Source organism: Myotis daubentonii, chromosome 7 (assembly GCF_963259705.1).
Source record: "Myotis daubentonii chromosome 7, mMyoDau2.1, whole genome shotgun sequence".
Taxonomy (NCBI): Eukaryota; Metazoa; Chordata; class Mammalia; order Chiroptera; family Vespertilionidae; genus Myotis; species Myotis daubentonii.
The window spans coordinates 64,375,280-64,387,579 of NC_081846.1; the positions used below are offsets into that span (position 1 = coordinate 64,375,280).

The following is a 12,300-nucleotide window of genomic DNA, read 5'->3' on the forward strand; positions in this document are numbered from 1 at the left end:
AGGATAGGAGTGAAACTTGATAAGGCACAAACATTACTAAGTAATTCCAAGACACTATATGATATCCTTTCAAAAGCACAGCAACCCATTTCCCATGTTACGTTATTCCACTAATAATTGGCATAATCCTAAGGCATTTACATAAACTACTCAGGTGTGAACCAATGATCCGCTGGACTAGACCAGTTTGGTATAATCCCACTCACTTATATATTCAATGTTCATTTATTCAAATATTCCTTGAATCCCAAATGCACATAAGGCACTGTGCTAAGCAATTTGGGAAATGTATACAAGCTTAAGACAAGCTCCTTGTCCTCACAAAAATTACAGTTTGAAAGATCAGGATTTTGGGAGGCAAAGCAAATAAAAGATTTACATAATTTTTGTTACATGTGAATGTAAGTAAATCACTTGGAAAGGCCTTTAGGGTAGGGGGGCAATCATTAATCTAAAGTGCTTCATGGAAGGGGTGGTCTTTGGTCTAGTCCTTGACAGAGAGTGTAGCCACATGAAGTTTTACAAAGAGCATTACAGACAAAACAGCAAGGCATTTTTTAAATACACAGGAGTGCATAGTTTATTCCTGGAGCACTAACAATCCAAAATTCTAGACTCATTGGAAAGGAAGGTAATTATGGAGAACAGAAAACAAAATAAAAAAGAACCGTGGGTTGGGCACAGATTGTACACGAGATTTTCTGCTAGGGCCTAAGGCCTGTTTCATGCACAAGACTTTCCAACAGCTCCAGCAGCAGTGATTTTCCCATGGCTGGAATTTACCTGTGTTATTGAAAACAGCTGTTTGGTTTCTCTTGGGTAACGCTCCAATTTATTACCTTGAAGTAGGGATTGTTTTCATTTTCAAAAAATTGAAAACCATTCAACATTGTACATCATGATATATTCCTTGAAGATTCTGATAATATCTTTTAGACATTCAAAAGCAAGAAAGTTCCATTTAACCACACCACGTTAATTTATTCTGTAAATAGTGAGCATAATCATATAGCATTTATAGCAGCAAAGCCAGAACCTCTCAAGTTGATAAATGAAGACAAGAGTACCAGCCATAATTTACATTTCCAGATTATAGCCACAGTAATGAAACCCTTTAGGATTATTAAAATGTATTTTGTACAGTATATTTATTGCTTGGAATTTCTTATTTATGACTCATAGAAAGATGAAGCTAAGTGAAATAAAACACAAACTAAACTTTCACTAGAATAATGTGATCCTATTCGCTCTTTTAGCCAAATACACTTTTATTAAGTTTTCAATAGTTGTGTTGGTTTGATTCTTGGGAGCAATGCTTTTCACTTTACCTATCTTGGAGGCCTTTCTTAAATAAACTAATTTGGCATAAAAAAAAAACACATTGTAAGTCTTGGAGCTGAACTTTATTATTTAAAACACCTGGTGGGTAAAGGTTTATTTCATGTGAAATCACAAGGAACAAATGATTTAGAGTTTTTCTGATAGAATTATTAATAACCACGCTGGGGCTAGGTGACTGTTGATCTGGCATTATCTTAATAGTTAGGAAGGAAGTCCCAGAGAAAAAAATACCACGATCCTCCTCCAGCCACATCATGGAATTAGCACCATGTCCCACTTACAAAGGATAGCAGAACATCTGTTATGATTTTTCTACTCTCAGAAAATTGTCCTCTCTCAAACTAGAAGAAATTACTAACCATGCCTTCGAGAAAGTCTCCATTTACTGATGGCGTCGCCTTCTTGCCCATACAGAGAAACAAAATGTGATCCTCAGTGCAGACCACACTGGAGGGAAGCCATAAATACTTAAGTTTTCTGAAAAGTGAAGTGTCAGGTCACAGAGTAGGATGCACAAAGCAACTGAGAGCTCCGCTAGTCTGACTACACAGTGTCTGCAGGTGGTAAGCTTACTACTGTCACCAGAAAGTTTGAGCAAGTTACTTACCCTCTCTGGGCCTCAGTTTCTCCATCTTCAAATGTGGATAATGGTACTAATGTTAACCTACATCACAGGGTTGACATGACTGTAGAAGAGGTTAATAAGTGTAAGTGCTTAAAACAGTACCCAGCGAATATTTTTAGAACTCAGTGGGAAATATAAGCTCTGAGCACCTGTTATCTTTGTTATAAAATAAGCTTGGAAGTTAAGTCTGGGTTTGAATCCTAGGGGCTCACTTTGAAATTCTATAATATTGAATGATGAGGAGGATGATAACCAATATTTATTCATTCTTACCAGATATTTTATGTATATTATCTCATTTGTATTTCACAACCATCCTGCAAGGTAAGTATTGTTATTAAACTCATCTTCCAGATGAGGCAACTAGAAGGGGTTTGTGAGCCCTCTGCCAGCTCTCTACAGACCTGCACTAAGGCGGCCCTGCACTGGCGTGGCCTCTGTGTGCTAATCAAGAGACTTGAACAATAGCTCAGCTCAGACCTCTAAAACAGTATGTCCAAGGGCCCTGTAAACATGATCCAAAATGTCTTTTCACACTTGATATTGACACCACTCTGAAGAAAACGGAATGCAGACTCACACGTGCTCTGGAAACACCTCCTCTCCCTGGGATACACCCTGCTTACACATTTGTCCTATTCTGTTTCAGCACGGCCACAAGTTGCCCGAAGATGTGCGGAGGCAAGGCCAGTGAACTTTGGTGGATCAAGCAGCCCCGACCAGGATTCGGAGGAGAGGCCTTGGGGAAGGAAGGTACCGCCCTTCTGAAACTTTGCCCATGGGCTTATAAATGGAATGGATCCAGCTTCCTCCTTTATAACAAGAAAAGCTCTGCCAAGGGGCGTATGGAGGCAACAATTTTGTTTTGCTGCAAGGGTGTGGACCACAGATAAGTGGGATTTGAGAAGCCTTATAAAAGTGGGGAAATGGAAAGGAAAAAAAACAGTAAATGGAAAACCTGCGGGTGGGGGAGGGGAAATGAGACTGAAGAGAGGGAACAAAGAAGCTTAAAGAAGAGTTTTCTTAAGCATTTGTACTTTGACAACCTCCTCATCTACCCAAGAAAAACTGTAGCAATATTGTACTACCTGCCTTGTTTTTGGTATGGGCTTTTAATTTTTAAAAAGGTAGGGGCATTGAGTCCGTTTTTTTACCAACGATTTAGCCCAGAAGTTGCCCAAGGGGGCCCAGCAGTTCTGAGTCACTGAAAGTCCCCTGGCTGAACATTTATATAAAACGAGGGGAAATGTGGCTTCTAAGACTTTCCTAGTATTGTGAATTGGCCTGCACAACTAGGAAATTCTTTCTGGGGTGTATCTGGAAGACGGCAGGCCTTCTACTCTCCCACAATCTTATTCCAGGTCACTGTATACCACAGAGAAAGCTGGTCCAGATTCAGCAATACTTCCAAACAGTTATTATCAAGCAGGTACAGAAGCCATTATAAAAATCTGTCCTTGGAAGCTCAGTCCTGCCCCAGCCCCGTGCCCCTTAGACCAAAGTGGACTTTGCATGAAAGAGCCACTTGGGGCAGGTGGCGAGTCAGTCCCATAGAAGTTGAGCTTCTGTTGAAATCGGATACACCGGAGTTGAAAAATAGCAGGCACAGAGAAGGACAGGAGGCAGCATTCCTTTAATTTTACATGGACGGTGGAAAAGCCAGTGGCCTATGCAATATTTCTAACCAACACGTATCTGGTGCGCTACACATTTCACCAAGGAAATCTAATCTCCGGCAGTTCCTATGTTAATTGAAAACTGTCTAATGTAGATGGAGATAGCAGTAGTTGAAGGTTTATACCTCAGGCCCTCAGAAAGTGCCATACTGACTAAACCCTTCCACATGCTAACTAAGCACCTTTCTGGTGGATACTCTGGATTGCTATACTTCAAATATTAACTAGGCATGGATTAAAATAAGCTATGCCCACTCACTCACACGTTGTCATCCACACTAAAATATTTTAAAGATAAAGTATAGCCACTGAAACAGCCCATTATCTTTGGTCCTATAGCTAAGTGAGGAGCCCCGCTGGAACGGGAGCTTGGTGTGGCCCAAGGCAAATGTTTCTATCACTAAAAGGAGTTTCCAGTCCTCTAAGAGAAAATGACTTGCACACAGAGAAAACGAAGAAGTGAGAGGAACCAGCCTTAAGTTTGCAAAGAGTAAACTTGGTGTTTCTGTTGCTTTAAAATCCCATCCTGTGCTTTCAGTGAATAAGACAACTGGCTATTCATTTAAGAAAAATAATCCTGATTCTGCTTCACATGTTTATTTAAAGTAAATTCCAGATGATTGACAATATACATGAATTGTAAAATGTACAAATTCTTTAATCCAACATTTTTCCTTTTCAACATTTGCCTTAATGAGATAATGAAGGATGCCGATGGAAAAGGATGCCCCAGCACATCATTGTGTTAGTAAAAAGCAGAAGCAGCTAAAAGTCATCAATAGAGGATTAAGGCAATTCGTGTAATTGACTACAATGGACAACTAAGCATCCATCAAGCATACTTCACTGCTGACATGATGACCCCGCTATGTTGTTGAACATTTATTAAGGTCATTGGAAGACAAAGCAATATAGTTTGATCTTGTGAATATAAAATTGTATACCATGTGAAAGTTCACCTAAATGTTAAGGGATTCACAATGAATTTTGCCTTTCTTTGCATACTTTTGTAAATTTTTATGGGCCCAGCACGCTTCCGCTGCACTACTCTGCTGCCTTACTTTTGTAAATTTTTAAATAGCCTATCTAATAAAGAGGGAATATGCAAATTGTCACAAAGATGGCGGCACCCACAACGGAGGTGGGGTTTCCGTAACACAAGATGGCTGCACCCACAGCAGAGGCCGAGTTCCCGTAAAGAGCCTTAACAAGCAATCAGCAGGGACCTGAGGCTGCGCCCCCCGCCCGGTGGGGCTTGACTGGGGACCTCAGGCTGTGCCCCCCAACTGGTGGGCTTGACGAGGGACCTCAAGGTGCGCCCCCACCCTGGTGCTGGGCTGGAGACCTCAGGCCACGCCCCCTGCCCAGCGGGCTTTGATGGAGGACCTGAGGCTGCACCCCCCCACCCAGCAAGGCATGATGGGGGATCTCAGATCATGCCCCCCCACCTGGCAGGGCTTCACGGGGTACCTGAGACTGCACCCACCAACTGGCGGGGCTTGACGGGGGACCTGAGGCTGCGTCTCCCTGCCCAGCTCCAGGCCAGGGGACCTGAGGCTGAGCCCCCTGCCTGGGGGGGATTAACAGGGGCTCTGAGGTTGCACCCCCTACCTGGCAGAGCTTGATAAGGGTGGGGCCTGCCCAGTCTGGATCTCACCCAATGGGATGGGGCTGGCTGGGTATGGGTCTCGTGCAATTTTGAGGTGCCGCAGGTGGGCGGGGACTTGACTCTGGGTCCTGCAGCGTGCCCCAGACTCTGAAAGGAGGGAGATTTTCATATACATTTTACTAATTTTCTTTCATCTCTGACACTTCTATTATAGAGAAAGGGTAAATAGCAATATTAAAATATTTACTCTAATTAATCCCCTTTTAATGTGCATGAATTTCATGCACCAGGCCACTAGTTTATGATAAGTATCTACATTTTTACAAATCTTCAAGCTCCTGAAAGGGGTATTAGATGTATGGCTGATGATATGACTTATATTTTGGGTTTACACTCTAAAACATAAATCACCTCATGCCTCTCACCAGTTCCAGACATTTTAATGGCCCCCAACCAAGTCTGCAACAAGATGCAAATCTTTAATATGGTCTAGCCCAGCCGTGGGCAAACTACAGCCCGAGGGCCGGATCCGGCCCCTTTGAAATGAATAAAACTAAAAAAAAAAAAAAAAAAGACCGTACCCTTTTATGTAATGATGTTTACTTTGAATTTATATTAGTTCACACTGACTATCACTCATTCCCTTCAGCTTCTAGCCTTGTTTCCCACCCCCAAGTCACAGCTCATGGCGTTTCCTCTACTGGGAAGACATTTTGACGCCCTCTCCACCTGCCTAGCTTTTCCTTATAATCCAACATCAAATGAGGTATCAATTCTTCAAACAGGGCTTCTCTGATTGATAATACAAATTCAATCTCCATTACACCTTCTCTTAGAAACAAGTATTCTTCCACTTCAGCTTTTATCACCAAGCATGAGTACATACTTATTAATGTATTTTTAAGTCAGATTTCCCACTAGACTATTAGCTCTAGGTGTAAAGTGAGCGTTATACCCCAGTTTTTATTAAGGATCTGACACTGAGTAGAGAGACAATATATCTCTGCTGAATGAATAAGAACTGAAAAATGGGGCAGGTGGATTATGTGATTTTAAATTTCAAAACAAATCTAGCATCTCTTGAGAACTTTATAAGAAAGTAATTTTACTACCTTTATTTTTCATTTATTTCTGATGAAATTATGTACAGGAGATTGTCATTGTACATCATTTATGGAAAGATGAAGAAATTAAGTGACAAAAATAGATAGTAAGTGAGTTTTCTAAAATATAAAAGTACTAAAAACATTGATGCAATTCTCAAAACCAAGGCTTCAGCTCTCAATCCAGGCTCCACAGCTCCCCACCCCCACTTCAAGAAGCTGATTGAAAATGGACAATGCTACCTGAGTCTGAGGGAAGGGGAGTGCCAGATGGAGGGACACATTTCATATTCTAGGTCATGAGCAGAGTTTATGATAGATGATCTTCCTGATAAGATTTTCAGATGACTAACCAGGTAAGTAGAAAGCCTACCTACTGGAGCATTTGATAAAAAGCTTTATAATCTTGAATAAATATTTTTGACTTACATACAAAAAAATTATAAATCAGAAGATTTAATGGCAGACACTAAACATCACTGAATAAAAATTGAATCTTCTACTTCTGGGATTTAGCCCATGGAAATTGCACATACATACAATATATACATATATACACACACACATGTTACATACATACAGCGTGTCCCAAAAAATGCATTCACACTCTAACAGCTTTTAATTCACTTAATTTTTACTCCTTTTAAGGTTTAACTAATTTTAAATAATGGGTGAAGTCAGACTAAGCTTTAAACAAAGAAAATTTATCCACTAGACTTTTTTTATAGATACATAAAAGATAAAGTTTACAGTACAAAACCAATAGCAGTCAATGAATTGAGGGCAGCTATTGAATGAGAATATGCACAAATACCAGATGAAATTATCCTTGATGTTTGTGATTCTATTGCTTCACGTTATCAGCAGTTCCTGAACCAGAATGGTCATCAGTTTGAAAACAGGCATTGACAAAAAAATTTATTCATTTCTGTAGATTCTTTTAAATTTTGAAAATTAAGTATGCTAATAAACACTGACTTTATAATCATTCAAAGTATGTATACACTTTTTGGGACACACTTATATACATACACAAACCATAGAGCATGTCAGAATTAATTTTCTATGATCTACTACAGAGTCATGAACAACTCTCATCTACTAAGAATAGCTATAGCAAACAAATTCCTAAAACCACCTGAATAACAAAATCTGTAAGTAAGATGAAAACCATGTAATGGGTGTCTCCAAAAAAGAGAAACCATTCAAGAATCCAAAGAGGAGTCAATTCTGCTACAGAAAATGTTAAGAACAGAAAAAATAACAAGGTATCTATTCGTCCTCCACTATTTTTCCCTTTATGTGCCAATTGGTGATGATGATAATGATCTATAGTCTGAGAAAATTCAACTTTAAGGGCCCAGAAATATTGGGAAAATCTATAATAATAAAAGTGTAATATGCTCATTAGACCAGACTGCCTAACGACCTTCTAGATGAAGCCAGGGCTGCGAGGGCCAAGCCCCTTGCATGAATTTCAGGCATCAGGACTCTAGTATGTTATCATATTCTATGTTTGAACAAGCACAGTAACTATATTTATTCCAAATAACATTTAGTATCTTCAGTCTCATAAGGGCTTTATCTAAATTTTACTTTAAATTTCAAAAGCAGCTTCTCTTCACAAATAGAAAATAGGGAATCCCTTCTGTCAACAGAAAAATTCCAATAGGAAAGATTTATCATTTTTCTGACAGAAGTAGTTGCAAATTGACAACCATTATATTGTTCCAGTATTATGTGATTATGTGATTGGTTTTCCCCAAATACTTAAGAAATGTAAAATTTTTATTGGAAACATCTTTCAAACACCCCAGGTACTTAATTTTCCATTTTCATCACTTAAATAAATATAGTGTGTGTGTGTGTGTGTGTGTGTGTGTGTGTGTGTGTGCGCGCGCGCACCCATAATTGTAACAAAGCTTCAACTCAAGAAGCTACAGAAATAAATTATTTCTTTAGAGATGAGGTATATCTCTAAAATGTTTCAATTAATACCAGACGTGGTCTTATCATCTTTAATATTCCTCAGACAGTCTATCACATTCCTTATGGACTGGCGTCTTTTTATAAACATTTCCCATATGGCAGAGAGGAAAGCTTCTGATGAAATGTTAATAGACTAGAGTTTCAATCATTTCTGGCTTCTTTTCTGAAAAAAAAAATAGGAGGTGGGGGGAGCACCATCTGAGGTCGTTTGTGCACAGTTCTTTTTTCTAAGGTTGGGCTATTTTGTTTGTACTCTGTCCGCTATGAGCATCAGCAGCGCTTGGGGTTACTGAATTCTGAATATTCAAGAAATGTTCAAGTTGTTTCCTAATTTCACGATGGTTACAATTGTACACACAAATATCAAAGGCCCTTGGGTTTATTTTCCTTCTTGAAGGGTGGCTGTAAATTTAAATTCTCAGTTAGTCCTGGAGAGAAGAATCTCGGGCAATCTCCATAGATTTCAATTTTGCCTTCAGGCTGCTGGGGCATCCAAAGAGATCAAGTAGAGTCAAATGAGACCTGTAGCTCTTCAGTGAATTTTGAAGTCTAGATTACAGCTGCCTCCACTCTCACACTCAACCACCTCAGCCCTTGGGGAAACAGGCACATCAGGAAGGGTCTGTGAGAAAAGGCAACCTTTCCCTTATGACATAGTTACAGAAGGTTGCCTTCTCATATCTATGAGCCTCCAAAAATAAAAGGCATGAGATACTTGAATCATTAGAACATTTCTAAACTTGCCTAATATAGTCTTCCTTGTTCTGATAGTGAAATCATGTAGTATAGTCACAGGCTGTGGGGAAAAAAAAAAAATGCCCTTGAATCCCTTCTCATGCTGGAACATTCCTTAAGACAACCTCTCCTAAAGAGGCTGTAGCTGATTGTGCCTGGGACAGACTCTGCCACATTAGGCTTCTGATAGCCTGTCCTGGGATGGAAGGCCAATCGGCCCATTCCCAGACAGGTTTATTTCTTGCCACGTCTCTGCCAGACCCTCTATTAGGCTGTCCCAGGTAGTTAGAGTTATTCACCACCCACTTCCCAAGGTAGTTTTGGGAGAGGAAAGGCCCAAATTGCAAGTAGGAACATTTTTTATATCTTCATGGTAAGAGTATAAAAAGAAGGTGATATAAGGATCTTCATTTAAAAACTCTTATCAAAGGGTATAAAATTATAAAATTATGGAATTGGCTCAAATCCAATGCTGAATAAAGATAACCCTCCATTTCCACTCTCTCTAGGGAATGACAATCATCCAAGATACTCTGAAATTATTATATCTGGAGGATAAAAATATATGAAATTAAACAGCTAAGAAATTATTATGAGATATGACAAAGACAGACTTGAAAGGAAATTGAGTAAACATTTTTTATGTGCCACTGTATGCCCAGAACTATTACAAAAGTACATCTAGATATTTTACATTTCACATTAATTAGTGTGTCTCTGCCACTAAACTGTTAACCTGATGACTGCAGGGACTATGGCTCACCACTGTACTTACTACCTTTGTCCAGCAAAGTGGCACATAATGGAAACTCAATAAATACTTTTTGAATAAATGAATGAATTTGTGGTACAAAGAGACTTGGTATTCATAACAATAACAATCAAATATTAAACGTTTTATATTGTTTTTAACATCAAGCCCATTTTATTTCTTTATATCTACTTGAAAACTTATTGCATATTGAAGCAGAGTTCTCTTTTTTCTGGCCCAGCCACCACACTACATTTCCCAACCTTCCTTGCAGTTGGATGGAATCATTGGACTAAGTTCCAGCCAATGAAATTAATGTAACAATGGCATGCATCAGATCTGGGGCAATGCAGTTATTAATGTATATGCCTTCTTCACATTTTCTCCCTTTCCCCATATGTGCAGTTGAATAAAGAGAAGAACAAGGTCCTAGAAGACACTGAAATCAACAATGGAATGAGCCTGAGCCCCTGAACATAAACCCAGGTTTTAAAAACTTTTAGGCTGAAAAAGATTTAGTTTGGTTCTATTTACTTAGCCTCTTGGCACTATTCTCCTTGTTAGGAAATCAACTTTCTCCTTTTCCCTATGAAAAACCAGATCTATAGCCCAGAAACCAAAAGCGTCAGTCTGAAGGTCCATAAAATAATTTCCCACTCACAATACCTGACACATTTTAAAAAAGAAATAATGTTATCACTTTTAAAAGGAGGCTATAGTTTAGTTAAGCATAATTATCTAATTTAATTTAATTCTGGTCAGGTGGCCAAGTATACACTATCACAGAAATTGTATCTGACAATTCAGAAAATATTTTTAAATATCTTAAATGAAAGATTGACCAGTAATGGACATATTCTACTAATAACGCAATTATTATGGCCTAAAGTTATACTTGGATTTAGAAAAAATTAAAAGATAAAATAAATTTAAAGCTTAAAAGTAAGTAGAGTTGGCATAAATGTCAAAATAATTAAACAGTAACTTAAGAAATATAACTTGAGTTGGGAATATTCTTAGATACGCTCATATTTTGCTGATAATTCAATAGGATCAAATTCCTACCATTTGGGGGCAAAATAAAATATTACCTGATAGACAAGCAAAATAACCATAATGTTTCTCTCTAAATAACTTTCCTATTTCAATCTCCATACTCAGTATGCTCTGCTTTGCACCAGTGACCTTAAAAGGAAGCAATATTTGCCTAGACTTCCATTGCTGCTTCATTTCATGGGTAAGTCACTCCAAGAATGGCATGAATATGTGGAGAATTCCTGGCATGTAACTTTCTGTATAAACTTTTAAACCTTTTGGAAGGCTGGACCTAGCAGGCATAGAAAATGCCCCGAGAGCAGCGTTTTATTTGATGTGGCCTAGAATACACGCAAAATTTGATCATTATTTAGACACCATGAAAATATGGTTAGAAGAAACTAGCATAGATATTACCATTTTCCTTGGGAAAATAAGCCATACCAACTCCACTCCCTGCACACCCACACCCATTTTGAAAACATTCACTTACATCAGGTTTCCATTTCCCCAGGTCAAGAGACTACAGCATCTTCAACATTGGACTATTGCATTCTGTCCTTGGCTGCTTTTACTTGAAGCAGCAGAAAATTAGAGGAATTCCTGGAGCATAAAAGCTACTGAAGTCTGTACATGTGTTTGGCTTGTTTGTTTTTCCCCCTAAAATAAAACTTATCAGGGTCCTACCTGTCCTGCTAGTGCTTATGATGTGTTATCAAGTGTGAGGGAATCATTTTTCTCATTGAGTAAATTCTGTGTGCTATGTGAAGGACTGTATGAGTAAAAGTGTAAGGGGCTACCGAGTCCCCACCTGCCATGCCAGCACCCCGTTTGTCCATTTCCCATACTGGAACTACTCCATGACATCTACTGCTTCCCAGATCTAATCCTGACCTGTGGAAAGGGTCCTTGAGCAGCTCCAGCCCATATTCCACATTGCCCACCACAGTGAGACGATGCCCTCATTTAAAATACACTACCTACCAAGATGTTCATGACCTTAAGTGATAAAAGATTTTGTACAATATAATCCCATATTCATAAAACAGGTGTATTAGTTTGCAGTAACAGAGTATCCCAGACTGAGTGGCTAAAACAATAGAAATTTATTGTCTCATAGCTCTGGACGCTGGAAGTCCAAGACCAAGGTGTTAGAAGGGTATGTTCCATCTGAGAACTGATGGAGAGAGAGAATCTGTCCCATGCCTCTTCCCTAGCTTTTCATTGTTTCCTGGCAATCTTTGGCATGCCTTGGTTTGTAGAAGCATTGCCATGATCTGTCTTCATCTTCACTTAGCATTCTCCTTGTGTGCATGGCTCTGGCTTCAAATGTTCCCTTTTTATAAGGACTCCAGTCTTATTGGATTAGTGCCCAATATAATGACCTCATCTTAACTAATTACATCTATAATGACTCTATTTCCAAATGAGATTCC

The 12,300-nt window shown here is 39.0% G+C and overlaps 1 long non-coding RNA gene across 1 annotated transcript; it reads left to right on the top strand.

Moving 5' to 3' along the window:
- The first annotated feature begins 2,633 nt into the window (after positions 1–2,633).
- Positions 2,634–11,472, top strand: LOC132237991 (uncharacterized). The gene is made up of 4 exons (XR_009453709.1): positions 2,634–2,719; positions 10,235–10,315; positions 10,991–11,066; positions 11,379–11,472. It is a non-coding gene; the product is annotated as an uncharacterized LOC132237991 (long non-coding RNA).
- Positions 11,473–12,300: the final 828 nt, after the last annotated feature.